Here is a 16,430-nt window from a genome sequence, read left to right on the forward strand (position 1 = left end):
AATGCCCATCACCCACTTAGCCCATCCCCCACCTACCTCCCCTCCAGCAACCCTCAGCTTGTTCTCTATAGTTAAGAGTCTCTTATGCTTTGCCTCTCTCTCTGTTTTTATCTTATTTTATTTTTTCTTCCCTTCTCCTATATCCACCTGTTTTGTTTCTTAACTTTCACATGTGAGTGAAATCATATTATATTTGTAATATTCTTAACACAACCTAAAAGTGGTTAAGATGGAAAAATCTTATGTTTTGCATGTTTTAGTATAATGAAATTAACAAATTATTTCAGCCGTTGAGTGGAGAATGAACCGTGGGATGGCAACTATGGAAGCAGGGAGACTGGTTAGCAGGTTATTGTGGTAATCCAGGCTAGAGTTAATGGCTTGCTGCGGTGGGCAGCAGTGAGATGAGAGAAATAGATTAGGGACGTGTTTCGGTGGTAGAGCCATAGGGGCTTGCGGATGGTTTGCATGTGGGAATGAGGTGATAGGCCCAAGGTCATTCTGCTTATAAATGGCAGATAAGGGACTGGAACTCAAGGCTGACTCCAAGGCCCGCACTCGCCTTCTCTCCAAACATCACACCTTCCAACATCATCTGATGGACTAGAAAGCTCATTGGGATAGCATGTCTTGCCATTTGGGTCAGTTCATGCTATTGGGTCGGTGGCAATCACTTCATAATAATGTCTTCTAAAAAATGCCATGGCATACATTCCTCAAAGCCTTGAACTTTCAAATACTGGTTTTATTTTATTTATTCATTGCACACTAAGCTGGTCTTTCCACCAGCATCTCACAGTTATGCTGCAACAATGAGAGTTGTGCTCTTGCCTGGTTTTAATTGTGATGGGCACTGCGGTAATCAGTCTGTGGTTTTATGTTCAGCCTGTGGATTGGGATCACAGACCTTATTCATGCTGGCAGACAAAACTCTTCTAATTCTAATTCGGCAGAAACCTCTTCCAATACTTGGTGGGGGCAGCCAGCAGGGGATGATCTTCCAGAACCTTTTGTTTTTACCTCGGTCCCTTAATGTTTGGGTTGCTAGGACACCAGACAAACATCAGGGAAAGGGCTGAGTTCACCTGGGCCCCAGCTTGTGTTAATAGCCACAAATTGCAATCAAGCTTCAGTGGTTGCTAAGCTGCCTCGCAGAGGCTGGGAGTGCTCTGGTTGCATTGCAGTCCGGTTTATTTTCCTTTTCCTGGACTTTTCCTTACCTGCCCAAGGAAAGGCCTCAGGGAACCAAGTCGCCCACTCCGGGAAGCTAGGGAGGCCTTGGTCTTCCACCCTCAGCTGCTCTGGAGGGTGTGATTAGATTTGGAGCGAGCAGAAACTTGTGTCTGAAGAATACATCTGCTTGATAAGCAATGGTGTTGGCAAGGGTGTATATGGGTGAATAGGGAAACGCAACAAACTTTTAGAGTCATTCCTAAGAACTCTTCCCTTTTCTTCATAACTGAGGTTTAAGTAATTGACGAGGTTGCCATAAAGCAGATGTTCTAAAACTACAGTTCTCAGGACTAGTAGCATCAGCATCCCCTAGTAACTTGCTAGAAATGCACATTCTTGGGCCCTATCCCAGACTTCCTGCATCAGAAAGTCTGCAGGTGGGTCCCAGCAATCTGTTTAACAAGTCCCCCTGGGCAATCTTGTGTGTTCAGGCTTGGGAGCCCCTGGGCAACCCTAGTCTTTGCAATCCAGCCTTTGCCAGCTGAGTGGCCCTGGCAGGTTATTTCTCTCCCATGAGCTTCTGTCTAATACAATGAGATCAGGTGCACCAGGCATCTGGTATACCGAACTGATCCTCCTCCAATCAAGAGTGCTTATGACTTGTCAGCTCATAGCTGGAATTAGAGTGTGTTCAAATATAAGGGACTTCTCTTAAAACTGAAAGATTGCTGTGTTAGTGTGATCTTTCTTATCTCAGTATAAAATCTGAATCACAGAGCTTTTACCATGATTCAGACTCTACGGTTCTCAGAAATAAGGAAGCTGGAGTCATGAGAATCTGTGCTTCCTGTCTTCTGAACTCTGTTCGCGGTGGCTTTCTACACATTAAAGGGTGGGAAGTCAGGCTCTCCCTGCCTCACAGCCTCTCAGGGTCCAGCGTCAGATGCACCCCGGTCCTCTGGACACTGACCAAAGCCCCTAAGAAGTCCAGGACCCAGGGCACATCTCCCAGGTGCACTGCTCCTGCTCCACCACCCAGAGACACCGTGCTCGCCCTCTGCTCCCCGAGACGTTCTTTAAAGGCCAATTTGCAGCTAGAATGAGGTAGACAAGCTTTTTAGTGCCCCACCCCAAATGCTAGGGTGAAGGTTATTGGAGAGAAGAGAGAGGAGACAGAAATTATAGCAAATCCCTCCCTGATCGGCAGGCATTGCCCATCCCATGGCCTCTTCCCCTCCTAACTCGGGATGGAACACGGAGATTTCAGGAGTCATGATCCTGAGCACTGGCTGTGTGCCTTGTACACGCCACCTTGTTCCATTCTCCCGATGACCCCCAAAGAAGGTTTAATTCCCATTTTACAGGTGAGGAAATGAGGATGCAGAAATATGCATCATTCTGCCCATGCCTTTGGTTCCACAACTACAATTGTAGCCGAGGTCAGAGTCACATGCGGGGGCTGTCTGCAGAGGCTGGGATGCCACCCCCCAGGCGATCGTGTGTTGCTGGCTGCTGTTGAATCTTGACGGCCCAGCACCCTGCTACAACCTGGGTATCAGGGGGACACTGATACAGCAGTAGTCTCAGCCTGGGATGCACATGGAAACTGCCTGGGGAGCCTTAAAAAACACCTGTCGGGGCACCTGCATGGCTCAGTCCATTCAGCACCCACTCTTGATTTCGGCTCAGAGCATGATCTCACAGTTGATGGGATCAAGTCCCACATTGGGCTCTGCGATGACAGTGCGGAGCCTGCTTGGGATTCTCTGTCTCCCTCTCTCCCTGTCCCTCCCCACTCACGCTCTCTCTCTCCCTCTCTCAAAATAAACATGGGGAAAAAATTTAAACACCTGTGCCTGGGTCCCTCCCTAGAGATTCGGAGGTAATTGCACCAGGGTGTTGGTTGGGCACTGGCAGCTCTGAAAGCTCTTTAGAGGATGCCAGTAGCAGCCGAGGTTGGGGAGCTCTGCTGGGGACTTGAGTGAGGCTCCAGAAGCCATTAGGCATCTGGGCATGTGCAGAGTTGGCCTGGGTTTTGGGGCCCTTCAAAATGTAGTCTTCATTAAGCAAACAAACAAACACAAAAATAAGCCTTATCCAGTCCCCAAAGCTGTCCGCCAATGTGGAAGCAGGCATTTCTACAAGCCAGAAGGGAGAGAACATCCTTGCCGCATTCAGAAAACAATTTCTGAACTTTGAGGAGCTCAATTTGACGAGGGTCTTACACACATCTGTCTTCCTGGGTATCAACAGTCTTATTTCACTCCAGATACAGAAATGACACATTCTTTTATGCATTGATTGATTGATTCATTATATTTATTCAATCATTCAGTTAAAACATTTTTTTTTTAAGTAGGCTCCACGCCCAACACGGGGCTTGAACTCACAACCTCAAGATCATGAATCATCCAGCTGCCTCAGAAATAATACATTCTGAACACATTTAGCCTGTTTCCTACACAGCTTCTTACATGTTCAGGTTTAAAATTACCCTGATTCAGTAATAAAATAGCATGATTTTATCCTTTTAAACAAGCACCCTTGAGTTTATAAATCCAAGTAATATTTCCCTCTTCAAATAAACCTGAGAATGGAAGCCCTGTTATAGTGAGCGTCAGTGCTCAAGACTCTTAGTGGGAAGGCTTCTTTCAGAATTGCCTCAGAACTACATTAATTTATTTTTATTTATTTATTTATTTTTTTAATATATGAAATTTACTGTCAAATTGGTTTCCATACAACACCCAGTGCTCATCCCAAAAGGTGCCCTCCTCAATACCCATCACCCACCCGCCCCTCCCTCCCACCCCCCCATCAACCCTCAGTTTGTTCTCAGTTTTTAACAGTCTCTTATGCTTTGGCTCTCTCCCACTCTAACCTCTTTTTTTTTTTTTTTTTTCCTTCCCCTCCTCCATGGGTTTCTGTTATGTTTCTCAGGATCCACATAAGAGTGAAACCATATGGTATCTGTCTTTCTCTGTATGGCTTATTTCACTTAGCATCACACTCTCCAGTTCCATCCACGTTGCTACAAAAGGCCATATTTCATTCTTTCTCATTGCCACGTAGTATTCCATTGTGTATATAAACCACAATTTCTTTATCCATTCATCAGTTGATGGACATTTAGGCTCTTTCCATAATTTGGCTATTGTTGAGAGTGCTGCTATAAACATTGGGGTACAAGTGCCCCTATGCATCAGTACTCCTGTATCCCTTGGATAAATTCCTAGCAGTGCTATTGCTGGGTCATAGGGTAGGTCTATTTAGAACTACATTAATTTAAAAAAAAAATCCAAAGATTGTTTTAATCATTGCCTTGCTCTTTGATCAAAATTGGACTTACTCCATTTCTTTGATGTCTTTCTTTCCCCGATTTGGCTGTGGATAGCGTCTAGCAATTTCTGATGCCCAAATCTACAGTCAATAAATGGTTTGCCAGCAAGGAGAACATGCCAGCATGTGGCCGAGGCACTGAAGGCACCACAGAATTGGTGATGTGGCAAACGACTAAATGCCATCTTTTTATTCGATCGGTTTGTTCTTAAGTGTGTTATTTTTGCCTCTTCAACTAGAGCCCTTTGCCCAAAGTGTTTTAAAATATCTCCACGTGGGACCTGTGCTTCGTGTGTTGTGAAGTTTAATTGCTACTTGTCGGTTGATTAAACAGTGGTCATGGGTTTTCACCCCCATATGCAGATGATCTTTCTAAACAGAGGATCCTAGGTAGAGAAGGAGATGTAGGACCTATTGCTCACTGAGTTGCCTCAAATGCTTTTTCTGGAATGGTGATGACCGGTGGAGTGGGATACATAAGTAGAAGGACTGCTGGCCGCATTGGTGCACAGGCAGTTCGCAAGACGGAAGGGGGCTGATCTTCAGGATCCAGCTAGAGGTAAAGTTGCAACCCCGTCAGTCAGTAGCTTAGTTACTGGAGAAATACTCCTGTGTTCCAGTTTCATCATCTGTGAAGTAGGGATACGAACATCTACCTTTCCTAGTTGTCTCCAGAAGTAATGTCTGTAAAGCACTTGGTATACAATAGATATTTTTATGTGGTAGCAATTATGATTTAATGAAAAGGTTACCTGATTACACTTTTTCCTGGGTACCTGTTAAATTCACAGCAGTAGAATCTGGACCTGGCAAGATTTTAGACTCAAATTCATTCATTCAAAGAGCCAGCAAATACAGGTTTATTGAATTCTCCTGCTCTTTCTAATCTGGGTCGCCTTGAGGTCCAAGTGCTAGAAGCGTTCACAGGAGGAAACTCCATTGCAGAGACTCACGCACTGGGATCTGGAGTTGACGAAGGCCAATAGGGGCAGGAGGGAGAGAGGGCATGTGGTTCCAGCAGACATGTACCTGGACAAGACCCTTTTAGGTAAACCCACTGAAAGGCAGACTTTCTGGAGGTCTTTGACAGACCAGGCCCCCCCCTGCAATTTCAGAAATCGTGATCCACTCACCTCACACCCCTAAGTGAGGGGGAGGGAGGCTTGAGGCTGCCACCTGTTGCTGGCAGGTAAACCCAACAGGTAGATGTGGGCCTTTTCTTTTCTAGACCAAGATTTGGAGTGCATCAAATGGTTTGCCTTGGTGGGAGGATGACAAGTGCAGGAGAAGGAAGGCTTGTTCCATGCCAGCATCTCCTTGAAATCCTCAAGTTCTCTCTCTTCTGGAAGGTCTCTGCTGAGGTTCTGACATGTTTCTCCTGATCCGTGTGATAAATTGTGGCCAAGAGTGATGATTAAGGATAAAAGCAAACACAAACCAACAAAAGAAACAGCCCTAGATTTGATCAGGTTTGAAGATGTCTCAGCTGCATCTTATCTGGTGTCTTTTCTCTGATTTTCACCAGGAGAGGTGCCGGGGGTGGTGGTCTCACTTCACAGGTGCAGGTACTGATCATATCAGCAGTTGGGCACCAATGCCTGACCCGAAGACAAGCTAACCAAGTGCCTAGGAAGAGGCTCTGGACTTCTGGGGCGAGTCTGTGGTTCTCTCAGTGTCTGAAACTTCTCTTTTGGAAATGTGGCGGTTGTGATAATGTTTTCACTGTGGGTCACAATTCTATGGCTACTATTTATAACCATCCTATTTGGAAATGTCTGGCTGTCTCAGCTCTGCTTTGAGAAGCAGAAGAAAAGGCTTGTTGGCCCACTTGGGCCTAAGTTTTAAGGGAAAGGAGGATAATTTTGGGGTGGCCACAAGAAGCCGAGTGGGAGAAAGGTGACACTCAGGGGGCACCGACGGGAGACATCCACCAGGAGAGAGCCCTGCTGCCCCTCTTCCCCGTTGATACTGTGTTTGTGGGTGTGTTTGCACAGCTACCGTTGCTGTGCTAGGGGGTACTGTACTGTCCCCTCTGAAGGACCTGCTGGCTTTGTGATGCCTTGTTTCCCACTGTAGAGAAAGATTCCTAAACCAGTGAGGCAGAAGGTTTGGATCTGAGTCCGTGATCTGCCCTAACCACCTGCCTAAAGTAGGAAAGTCTGGACTTCAATGTTCTAGCTCTTAAATGGGCATTAGCATCCCTGTCCTATGTCCCAGTCATGAGAACCCAATAAAACTATGGCGGATGAGCAAAGACTGTGCATGTCAAGTCTTTCTCATTAGACATCCTGGATTTCAGTCTGTGAACAAACAGAATAGAAGCTTGGCATTTTCACCTCTCAGTGACAATGCCAGAATTGAAAATGTTTGCCCTCGGAATTGAGGCTAGTGGATCTGAGCATCCATGGCTGTACTGGACTTTCCCATGGGACTGTGGCTATATTTGCTGCAATATTAATCCTGCTCTCCCCATGTCTCCCCTGTGCCATCCCCAACCAAGTGTCTGTCATTGGTTTTAACCTTTCAAACAGTGACACAGTGCTTCAAGGTGACATGCTGGGCAGGTAACTCTCCTCTCCCCCTGATGACCTTCCTGCTGAGTCCGAGGGTGGACACTCATCAACTCTCCCCTCCCATCGATCTCGCAAAGAAGGAAGTCTTAAGCTGGGTGTCTGATTTGGTTTGAAACTGAACTTGTGTGTGTAACTAATCCCAGAAGTGACAAGTAGTTTCCTTTCCCCTTTTCTTAAAATGACTAATTTGGACAAAGAAGGAAAAAATGCAAGTCTGTAAGAGTTGAGAATCTTCTTCCTGGAGGGGCAAAGAAGGGAAGAGGAGGAGTCACCACCATCTCCTGGGTTTGATGAGAATCTTGTGTTCTGTCATGCCCCACATGTGCCCTGGGCTCCACTGAGTGGACCTTGTTGGAGCAGAGGTTAGGAGAGAAGGGTCCCAAACTATCACTATATTTGCAGCTTGGTAACTGGAGGGGTGACTAAGTTGAAAATATATAATCTTGTCTGTAAAAGGGGGGCACTAAACTGGATGGCTTCTGAGGTCCTTTTAATTTGATTTAGTTTAGTTTGGTTAAGAGTAGAACAAGAAATTTACATTTTGCTACTCCACTGGGTCTTATGTCTTATAACTATAAGATAGACCTACAAACCTTGAAGAACTTTAAACAGCACCTGTGTTACCTACTTGTTAATGATAATCTAATACAGATCCATCAGTAACGCCTGATGTTTTAACAATGAAAACTACACTGTATAGATGAAGTCCTACCTTTTCCTGTTTGCACTAAGGTTGGAGGGGGGAGGGAGAGATTCATATACATAAGAAAATAACATATGGAAAGTTTCTTAAATGCCAAGTAAGAGGTAAAACTCAAGTGTAATAGGAGCCCTAGAGGGATGAATGGCAGCATTTGATTTGTAAGAATAAAGAATGACTCAAGAGATGGACATTAAGGGGCGCCTGGGTGGCTCAGTTGGTTGAGCATCCAGCTTCAGCTCAGGTCATGATCTCACGGTGTGTGAGTTCAAGCCCCGTGTCGGGCTCTGTGCTCACAGCTCAGAGCCTGGAGCCTACTTCAGATTCTGTGTCTCCCTCTTTCTCTGCCCCATCCCCACTCATGCTCTGTCTCTGTCTTAAAAAAAAAATTAAACATTTAAAAAAATTTAAAAAAAAGAGATGGACATTAAGGAATGAGAAGTATCTAATATAGTCAAACTCACAGAAACAGATTCCTTCCTTGCATAGCTGCATCTCAGGAAATTCTCTCTGATGGCCACATCTACCCCCATGGGAACCCACTTCCCAGGAGCATGGAGTCTCCACTTCCTGGGGCCAGTAGTTCTGACCCTTTGAAGAAGGAGAGTGGGGAGTAGGAAGGGGAGGAACTGAGGGGCCCCAGGCCTCTCCCAGGGCCCCAGACTCCTGCCTCTGGTGCAGGCTTGTCTGGCAGATGCCCCCACTGAAAGCCAGGTGAGAAAATAATTATGAAGGAAGTCAAGCTCATTGTGGATGGAGATAGGGGGACTTCTCAGGATTGCCTACAATTCCCCAAGTTCCCTCTTCTCTCTTCCTGCTCTCATTTGACTTTTGGTTCCTCACTACCATTTGGGTGCCCCTTGTGCTCTACTGGATGCTCTTTGCCCAACAGTCCCTCAGGATGGAGGTGAAAACCAGATTCCTCCTGCTCCCCCAAACCAAATTCCTGATCTCTCAGGTTCAGCCATTCTATGGCTACAGAATCTATAAGAGGTAGATTTTCCAAGGCAGGTCAAATTCCAAAATAGACATTTTATTTGCCTCCATGTGTGCTTGTCACATGCCCTGATTTCAGGTTCATGAAATAAGATCCTGGAATCACAGATGGTGCCATTGCTAGTCTTGTAGATAGGTACTGATTGATGTATCTCCCAGGCAATTTGTGCCTTTAATAGGGACCACTTGGAAGCAGATGCCCTTAGGTAAAAGAGGGTAGCAATTTGAGCCACAGTACTGGCTACTGCAGGAGGTAGATTCTGGCTTTTGGTGCCCCTCAATCCACAATGCTGATTGCAACGTATTTCAGAAACAGTTAAGGCTGCCTCTCTCTGTGTCAATCAGGCCATTTTACATTCAATCAGCTCCACCCTTTATGCTGTTGCTCACACCACCCTTAGGCTCTTTTCATTTTCTGCCTTCTGCTCTAGTTGTGTATTTATCTTTTGATCTTCTCCACTGGATGTGAGCTCTTTGACAGCTTGCTGAGACTATAGTTCATTTTGTATATAATCATCCTTTTGTCTATTGATTTTTATGGAATCACAGACTTCCAGGCTGTAAAGGACCACAACGCTAATGCATTCTCATGGTGCCATTAAACATCATAGACCATGCCTGGATGATTTGAATGGATGGATGAATGGATAGATGGGTGGATAGTTTGTTGGAAAGGTAGGTAAATGGATGAATGGATGGATGGGTGGGTAGATAGATGAATGAGTAAGTCGGTGGGTGGGTTGAAGGGATGGAAAATGAATGAATGAGTAGATGAGTATTATAGATGAAGAAAGTGGGGCTCAGAAAGGCTGTGTGCCTGGCCCACAGTCAAACAGTTGTTGTGCAGTAGAGCTAGGACTCAAATGAGCAGATTCCCAAGATCACGTTCTTAGTGATTATGATAGATTATTCTTTGAAATAGATGCTCTCTAGGTAGAAGTATTGTTTAACTAATAGCTAAAGTAATCCTTCCCTTTCAACATTGAATTCAATAGCCAGTTGCTACTCATGATGGGAGAAAGTTCTTCCCTGTCTCTTCTCCACCCCCTCCCCTTTCCCAACTGAAGAGAGAAGTATCATAATGGATGACAAGTTCTTTTTTCTCCTGGACCCAGTTATTCTGGGAACCAACCATGAGAAGTGTAGGTGTAGGTGGTGAGAGTCTCTAACAGAGTCCAGTTCTAGGATGGTCAGGGATTTAAGGGGAGACTTCTAGATCAGAGGTTCTTATGCCATCCTGATCACCAGATTCCCCTGGAGATCCCAAAAGCTATACAGAGACATTTACAAGACTCAGTCTCTAGATTTCTCTGAGACATACCTGAGAATATTTATTTTAAAAGCTCTCCAGATAATTTTAAATATCAGACAGGTTTGGGTTCTCTGGTCTGGATTATAAATAGTATATCGATATATGAATAGGATAATACTATTTGAGTCCATTACTCAATTAATGCATTTTGCAAACATTTATTATTCCCATTCTCTGTCAGTTGAGATCCTGGAAGGGAACTAATGGCAAGTTCCCACAGGGTATTTTGAGGAGCATTTAATAAATGAGTTGGTTTTTAAATTCAGTGTTTAAGAAAACTGATGAAGGGATCGTGCAAGCGGCTCAGGCTAAGTATCCAAGGGGAGCTGTTACTGCTTCTATGCCTGAAGTGCAAAGGGAAACAGCCCAGCTGTTACTGGAGCCCAGAGAGAGAGAGAGAGAGAGAGAGAGAGAGAGAGAGAGAGAGAGAGGAGAGATGTGGATAAGGTGCCCTGACAGGAGAAATGTCCTCTCCTGGGACACCATCAACCCACAGCCACCCCACAAGGAAAGAGGGAACAAACACCCTAACATCGCTATTGATCAAACTCAACCAGAAGCCTGAATGAAAGCAAGAGAGCACTTTAAGAACACAAAGGTTAGCCTTGCAGGGTGTAGGACCGATCAGGACAGGCAAATGAATGAATGGTCACCAGCACTTCTACAATGCACCTGACACTCTGGGGGGTGATAGGGTGCCAAAGAGTATTAAGCAATGGTCTCAGCCCTAGGGAAGTCAGAGCTTTGCTGCATTACTGCCCAAAGCACCACCCACCATGGTTTCTGGGATGTTGGTGATCGGGAGTAGAGGTGGAAAGTATGTCCACTTCTTTATGCTTTTCATCTGATGATTGGAGCTCGTGGTCAAGGAGCCTTATTTCCCTCAGTGAGTCTTGTTCATCGGAAATGTTTATGCTAACTCTTGGCTTTTTCAGGTACAGAATTAAAGTCTGTTACTTTGTTCCATGGGTAGATGTCCTGGTTTTGGTCAGCTGCCTCTGAGCATTTACACTGAATCTTGTCCCAAGGACAAGACCAACACCTAAGTGCAATCATTTATTTCTGCACCAGGAAGCAGAAGGCCACAGAATATATACATTTTTGGCAACATAATTTCATTTTTCATACAAGCAAGTCTTGGAGATATTTGGACCACTGAGTCAAATAAGGGAGTAAATTGAAAACAGGGATGACTGAGCATGAAAATCGTTTCCATTGCTGTTCTCAAGTCTATAGAAAAACACACTGTTGACTCTTACAAGCGCTGATATCCCCCGGGACGTTTTCTTCTAATGGATGACATCGCATTAAGTGATTGTGGGGACTAAGATCCTCCTCTGCTTCTCACCTGCAGCATGTCTTTGGGCCTGACCTTGAAGAAGCTGACTTTTCTGGGTAAATTACTCATGGTACTGATCGTTCTTTCCATCACAATAAACCCAAGCATTCATTATAAGTCATGCTTTGTACCAAATGCTTTGCATGCATTTCACCATCTGACATACTGTGTAATTTATGTTGATATTTGTTACCTTGCCTTGCCCACTAGAGGGACAAGGTTTTTGTTTTTTTTTTTTAATCTGTTTTGTTCACTGCTGTGACCCCAGAAGCTAGAACAGTACTGGCACATCACAGGCATTCAGTAAACATTTATTGAATAGATAGAAAAGTTATCTCATTTTTTCTCATAAGGACCCTGGGAGGTGGATATTATCCTTTCCACTTCAGAGATGCGGAAATTAAGACATGAATCTTAGCTACTTTTGAAGACATCTTAATTTGGGGGGTGTACCCTCTGAGGCTCATGGGAAATGATGCATGTCACCAGGAAAATATGAAGAAAAGGACATTTATTTAGCTCCGTTTTTCTTGTGGACGGCAGTTACATGAGGTCTCTGGGAGGGACTTATTTGCCTGACCTGTGTACTTAACCTCCATTCACCGACAGCATTTGTGTGGAGGGAGGGATTACACCTTGGCTCAGCTGGGACCAATCATGAAGCACATAGCACGAACCAGGCCTTTATGTCAATGTCATCTCACTTCCTCCTCCCCAACCTGGCATCAGCCCATCTCACAGGTGAAGACACCAAGGCTGAGAGCAGGGATAGGATCTCCCCGGGCCACATGACCAAGAAGCTGCCAGTATTTGCTCTTCCCATCTGCTTATGAGCCTGTTCACCTGCTCAGCACATGGACAGAAAAGCCTTTGTCACCACTCTATCTCCAGTGCTCAGCAGAGTGTCACATATGTGGTAGGTGCCTAATAAACACCAGTTGGGCCGATGGAATTTCCCCAAGTAAGTTCAGGGGCACATCCTGTCTCCAGAAGGCTCGCAGTTTCTTACTCATGCCTTTCAGCTGAGACCTCATTGTGCAATCTGAGCAGGCAGGGAGTGAGAGGACGAGGCTCTGTTTGTTGACAACAAGACGCAGATGGTGGCTAATTTGGGCAATTATTTGTTTTGATCTTATCCAGCATTTTCATTTCTCGCTAGCCCTTTGATTAATTGGGTGGCTCTGGCGGCATGTGGGTCCATTTCAAGCCTCATTGACGAGTCCCACAAAAGTCCCATTAAATCAGTTAAGTTGGGTGTAGGTGTGTGTGAGAGAGAGAAGCCAGGAGGTAGGGGGGGAATCTGTGTGACTTAGCTTGTCACACAAAGCCATCCAGTCATGGGGCCGCCACGGGAGGGGCTCCCATCCACCATCTCCTGTGTCGGGTGCTGTGTGGATTCCTACCTGGATCTGCCTCCAAGGTGAGCGGTGTCCATTAGGGAGAGCTGGGACCTCTGCACACAAATCGCAGGGATAAGGTATGAAGCGCCCACAGGAAGTGCTGAGAAAATGCTCCGGCCTTTTGGAGAAGGGAGAGAAGACCCCCGTTACTGTGTGTGTGTGTGTGTGTGTGTGTGTGTGTGTGTGTTAATGGTGGGCAGAGGGTATCAGGGAGAGTTTCCTGGAAGGGGCAAGGTTTGGCCTGGGTCTTAAACGGTGATGAGATAGGCTGTGCAGGGAAGGCGGGAAAACCTTCCAGGAAGCAGACTTTGCTAAGCCGAGGCCGAGTCGGGGTAGAGCACAGTGGAGATGTTAACAGCAGCTCCCCCAGCTGAAGCAGAAGGTGCACAGAAGGGAAAAGCTGAGGTGGGAAGCGAAGCCTGTGGAATACATCCCAGGAAGCCCAAACGCCAGGCTGGGAGGCGTGTAGGTTGTAGTGGCAAAAAGCCCTGGATTTGGAGTCCAACCTTCTGGGCTGGAAATTTGGCTTGCTGGCTGGGTGACCTTGGGTGACTGCCCCACTGGCCAGTGCATCCGATTTGCCTTCTCCTTGACCATGCAATGAAGCTACAACGGGCGTTCAGATAACGTGAAGCCCTTCACACAGACACATGGTAAGCATTCAATACATGGTAACAGCTATTTGGCTGTTATTTTTGTTTTTAATTAGACAGTGAGATTCCATGAAAGGTTATATTGAAACATATAAGAGAGATGGAGGGAAATACTTTAGAAATATCTGAGATCTTTTGACCTCTCTGGTGAGCATCTTTTATTAATGAGTTGTTCATGTGAACAGATACATTATTTTTGGTGTATAAAGGGCATAACATTGTTTATCCTGAGTCACAATAAACCTTGTTTATTGAGAGTAGTATTGAATTTAACCAAAACAAACAAACAAAAAATTTAAGTAGGAAGAACAGCTCAATTCAGAGCTCCCTTAAAAAAAAGATTTCCTGGGGCACCTACCTGGGTGGCTCAGTAGGTTAAGTGTCTGACTTCTGCTCAGGTCATGACCGGTTTGTGAGTTCAAGCCCTGCATGAGGCTCAGAACCTGGAGCCTGCTTCGATTCTGTGTCTCCCCCTCTCTCTGTCCCTCCCCTGCTCACACTCTCTCATTCTCTCTCAAAAATAAACATGAAAACAATTTTTTTTTAAAAAAAGATTTCCTTAGCACTGCCTATGTGCTAAATACTAATTTAAGCAGTAACTGTACAAAGATCAGTGGTCGTCCATAGTCCCAGCTGAGTAGGGAACATTGACATGAAAATAAACACAAATGTGATGACTTTGGTAAAAGAAGCTTGTGCAGATTTCTAAGTTTAGGAAATTATTGACATAGCCCTAGGTAAAGTACCTATTGCTACCTTGTGATAGCATACCTAGGTCTGTATTTTTTTTTAAGTAATGAATATCCTTTTTATGGCTAAATCGGTAAATTCAAAACTATGGAGTTATGGCAATGAAAGAAATAGAACTGGAAACCTTATAGAGCAAGACACCCCAGACTTTTGTTTTATGTTCTAAGCAACTATCGTTCCATGCGAGGAATTCTGGATACACCTGAGATGCAATGGGATAAATAGGTTGACAGGCAATTGAATGGACATAATGATTCACTTAGGAAGGAAGAGGGAGACTTGGTCATTGTCTTGCTGGCTTCCTCTGAGCTTGGCACAGTATGCACACAGCATGTCACGTATGCCACATCTCTTGTGACTCTCGGCAGTCACCCTGTGGAGTTAAATCTATCATCCCCATTTTATAGGCAAGGTAACAGAACCAGAGAAGCAAAGCCACTTTCCCAAGGTCACAGAGCTGGTAATTGGCCAAGCGGGGGTTGGGACGCAGGTATGTCACACTCCAAAGTCCTTTGCGCATTTGCCTTCCAGACTCCCTCGTATCACATTTGTGAAGCTGACAAGGAACAATTTTTAATCAGCCTAATGCAGATGTATTGCATCCTCATAAAGAAACGTTCCCTTTGCAAAGACTGTGCCCGGGGCTGGAAGGTGGAGGTGGGTAATTGCTCCTCTCCTGCTGTATGGGGTGGCGATGACTTTCTCAGAGAGTCTGTCTCCGTCCCTCCACTGTTTCTGAATGCCTGGCCCTCCACCCGGAGCCCTTCTCTAATCCTGGCTGCTTCCAGGGTACAGCCTGCCTCCAAGCAGCACTGTGACTGGAGGGCTTCAGCTCCTCGTCCCCAGGCAGGTGAGCATCCCCCTCCGCCCCCCCCCCCCGACCCAGGGGCACATCTAACCCTCTGACCCAGCACAGTGCAGATGCTGACTGGTGCAGAGCTGAGCAGTCCAACAGTTCTGTCTCCTAAAATCCACACAAGGAAGGGTTAACTAAAAACAGAGGTAGCAGTAAGAGTAATAAAGGTAATCACATCACACTGCGTACTTTGCGTCTTATGGTTTATGCCTTCATAGCGGTAGCCAAGTACTGCGTTACCCTCACACCAGCTCTGCAAGGAAAGTGTTTTTATCATCCCTGGTGTTCCTGAGAGGGAACTGAAACACAGAAAGACTGCACGGTTTACTCAAGGTCACAAGGGTAAATAGTGGCAAAGCTGGGATTTGAACGTCAGCGTCCAGCTCCAGTGGCCAAGACGCTTAACTAGTAAACCACCGCTCCTCTGTTGTGTCGTGGGGGGGGGGGGGTGTCCCATGTGGACCCTTCCAGCCCCACTCCTCTGTGACTGTTTTGGTCTGTGAAATGCTGTTGGGTTAGACTATTGTGTGCACTTGTCTGCAGGCTAGAAACTGACTGGATACTTACAAGAAGGGAACAGGCCTGGTGAGAATGTGGAGTGGGGGAATGAGGTAGGGTAGGGCCAAGCTCTTTCCCCCCTGGTGGAGAAACTACCAGGATGTGAGCCTGCAACACAGAATTTCCAGTTGTCAGACTGGTCCAGGGGAGCTCACTGATAGTCTTTTCATGTAGTGCAGAGGAAAAAATGCCTGATGGGTGAAGCGGAGGAAACAACATTTCTTACAGACCCAAAGCCCGGTTCGCTTGGGCTGTGTGCTCACTGTATGGCTGGATGTGTGGTTATCAGTTGGGTGAGAGATAAAGCACAAGCCAGACTTCTTTTTTCCACATGTGAGCTGCGATCCTTGAAATGAAATTTATTTCCTGTCTTTCCGAGTCATGAGCTGAATGCTGTGCACTGGCACATTTGCTGGTGGGTATAAATAGTCTGGCAGGGGGGCCTCTGCTAAATTAGTATCTCCCAGCCCTTCAGCAAAGGACACTCGGAACCAGACCTCTCTATCAGCTTTACACAAGCGTCTCTCAAACGCATACCGTTCAAACATTTGGGACTTTCCCTTATCGTATAATTTATGAACAGCCACGTGCTGAATGTTCAGAACTGTTCAGTGAAAAGACACACAATTGTAAACCTGTCGCCCACCCTCAAAATCTTACCGTTTGATAACTATAAACAATCGGTAAATACTACACCCATGACCTTCTGCTCCTTATCAAGGACAACATTCTTATTTTAGACTTCTTTCCATGGCTGGGTTTTTTTTTTTTTTTTTTTTTG

The sequence above is a fragment of the Panthera uncia genome, chromosome F2 (assembly GCF_023721935.1).
Source record: "Panthera uncia isolate 11264 chromosome F2, Puncia_PCG_1.0, whole genome shotgun sequence".
NCBI lineage: Eukaryota > Metazoa > Chordata > Mammalia > Carnivora > Felidae > Panthera > Panthera uncia.